This window comes from Phascolarctos cinereus, unplaced genomic scaffold (genome assembly GCF_003287225.1).
Source record: "Phascolarctos cinereus isolate Bilbo 61053 unplaced genomic scaffold, phaCin_HiC Scaffold_5;HRSCAF=322, whole genome shotgun sequence".
NCBI lineage: Eukaryota > Metazoa > Chordata > Mammalia > Diprotodontia > Phascolarctidae > Phascolarctos > Phascolarctos cinereus.
This window is the reverse complement of record NW_027555958.1, coordinates 294,430,180-294,433,479: the sequence shown is the minus strand read 5'-3', so window position 1 is coordinate 294,433,479 and position 3,300 is coordinate 294,430,180.

The window sequence follows — 3,300 nt, the reverse complement described above, 5'->3', positions numbered from 1 at the left end:
ACCCATGCTATTAATTAAAAAAAAACTCAGGGGGGGAGGGGGTTGATATATTTCGCTTTTACATCACCTTAATTTCTGAGTATATTTTTCCTTCCTCTCCTTCCCATCTCTGGTAAGAAAAAACAAATTTAGAGAAAAAGAAACATTTCAGCCCAACTACCCAACCTGACCTATGGAGTCTGACAGCATATACCCCATTCCACACCCATAGTTCCCCACCTCAGCAAGGAAGGGAGAGTATTGTACTTTTTTTTTTCTCATCTCTTCTCCTGGGCCAAGCTTTGTCATGATAATTACACAGAGTTCTGTTTCAGGGTTGGGGGGGGGTTGTTGCCTTTTTTTCTTTTCTTTTTAATATTGTTGTCATTCTTTTCATTTGCATTATCATAGTTGTTGCCTCAGTATCATTTTTGAGCCTCTCCCATTAAGAATTGGAAGTCTCTGAGAGTGGGGAATGTTTCTACTTTTCTATTTGTATCTCCAGTACTTAGCACCGTGCTTTTCACATAGTAGAAAATGCTTAATAAAATCTTTTTTCATTCATTCATTCACTCACTCATTCATTCATACACTCACCTAGCCCTTTAATAGACCCATACAACCTCTTGCTTCCCATTCTCTTAGAAACGAACTCCTACTCACTACTGCCTCCCCCTCCCCGCCCCCTCACTCCCACCTTAAGTCTTTGCCCCTTCACCCCTTTTCTAATCCCTGTCTGGAAAAGGACAAGTTAGGCAGCTTTCCAACACCAGAGTTTCTTTATTACCCTCTGGGGAGAATTCAGCCAGGACTCACACTCACCCCCATTTACACACACATGTGCAAGCAGACTATAGATTTCCATTCATACAATTTCAGCTGTGCTTTCCCTCCCCACATTTTTCTCACTCTCTCCCTTCATCTGTTAGGCTTCCAGAATTATCTACACCCCATTACACAGAAGCCAGGTTGCCCCCCAGTATTCACACCCCATTATATAAAACCTCACAGAATCAAAATGACACACTTTGGTTTCTTCCTTTCTCATCCACATACATAAATACACACACACACACACACACACATACACACAGTGACAATCACACACAATTCTAAACCCAGCCTCAGCTTCACAGGCTCATAAGTCACTCTCTGGTCTCACCCAAATGTAGATGTGCTACACACTCATACACTGTCATCTCCCAGTTCTCTCCCTGTGTGCCCCCCACCCCAACACATCTCTTGCTGTTTGTATGTCTGTGTCTTAGTCTGACTGTCACAGACTCACACTCAAAAGTCAGACCCACCACCCAGCCAGTTTCACACGAGCATGAGTGTGTTCAGGCACACACACATACACACATACACACTCACTCTATAATAATATTAGACATGCCATTTCTTTTGCATGACAGATCCAGTGGAGATGCTCAGAGCTGTCATTCGGATGAAAAATAATGCATAATCCTCGTCTTCCTTCCTTCCCTTCCCTTTCTTTCTTCCCTGTTTAATGAGCTCCTAAAAATATTCCTTGCTGTCTCGCCGCTGCCGAAGCTGTGGGCTAAATGTGAGTCAGGTCCCCCTCCCAATTCCTCATCCCCCATCTCCGCTGTTTCCCATCCCCCTTCTTCTGGGAACCCTGAGATAAGTCTAAGAGGTACAGGGTCACCGTGAATGTTACTGCCTAGAGGTAGGAGGAAAGGGACTGGGACTTACAGAGTGCTCCCCTTCTGGGGGGTGGGGGAGTTCTTATGTTACAATCAGAAGTTGGACCATGCAGGAGACACTGAACTCTGGGAACATTAAATCCCAGCCCCATTCTTACATCCCTAGAATTCTTATCTCATGCCTATGCTCTCCTAGGGAGCAGGGCTAGACTGGGGCCCCATCCATAGCAGGAGGGGGTCCCTTTCTTTTGTCCCCTTCCACAGGATTCAGAACTGGACAGGACCTTAGATTAAATCATCCAGCTTGGGGGTTCTTAATCAGGTCTCAATCAAGAGACCTGGATTCTAGTCTTACCTTTGTCCCTAACTCAGGGAGACTTGGGCTAGCACATTTCCTCTCTCTTTCTTTCTTTTCTTCTTTTCTTTTTGCTAGGCAATTGGGGTTAAGTGACTTGCTGGGTCACACAACTAGTGTCAAGTGTCTGAGGTCAGTTTTGAACTCAGGTCCTCCTGACTCCAGGGCTGGTACTCTATTCACTGTGCCACCTAGCTGCCCCAGCTCATTTCCTTTCTCTGGACTTCAGTTTCCTTAACTAAGAATGTTTTTATTTTATTTTTTTTTTCAATTACATGTAAAAGCAATTTTTAGGATTTTTAAAATAATTTCATAATTTTTGCAATTTATGTAGAATGTGAGTTCCAAATTTCCTCCATCCCTCCCTTCCCCCCTCTCTGCGAATCAAGCATTAGATATAGATTATACATGTGCAGTCATGCAAAATGAGTCTCCTCATCTTTAAAATAATGAGGTTGGTTAACTTTTTCATGATGACTTGAGGTCATGATTATGAGAATCAATTATTATACAATATTTCAAAATATGCTTTGGGGAATATTTTAGTATTGGCTCCAGAATTTTTTTGAGTTCTTTTATCTGTTTTAAAAATATTTTTTGCCTCTCCCTTCCACTTGGGTTATGAATGGTCTCTAGCAATAAGTACTTACTAACCACCACCCCACTCACCAAAAAATTAAATAAATAGAATAATGAGACTGATCTAAATAACATCTAAGGGGCCATTTAGAGATTCCAATGCAGCTTGTTCACTCTGTGTGTCTCTTGTAACGTGGGATCCAAATATCTGATCTCTGCCATTTTCTTCCCTTACCCTTCTTGTCTGAGCCTCCCCTCCTCCCCTTCCCCTTCCCCATCTCCTGAGTAACCCAGAAGAGATCCCCTCTTCTGCGGTTCCTCCCTTTCCTGCTCTGTCCACCTTCTGCTGTAGCCAAACCCTTTTTTTCATGTCTCCAGGAACCCTCAGAAGCTGGGCCCAGGCTGGGGAGATACTGTGCCCAGCCTGCAGCCCCCTTAAAGGTTAAGCTAATAGCATCTTCTTCACCATCGGCAGCTCTTGTTTGTTTTCCATAATTATGAAGGAGGGATGGGGCCTGGCAAGGACAGAGGTGGGGCCTGCTCTGAGTCATGATGTGTGAGGGGATCTTGCAGGAGAGACCCCTTGAGATTGGAGCAGAGACTAAGTGTAGGCAAGACAGTTCACCTGCCCAGGATGCAACCTATTTGCGTGCACACAACACATACATTCACATGCACTTATGTGCCCACATATTCACATGCACTCATATAGTTGTCCTC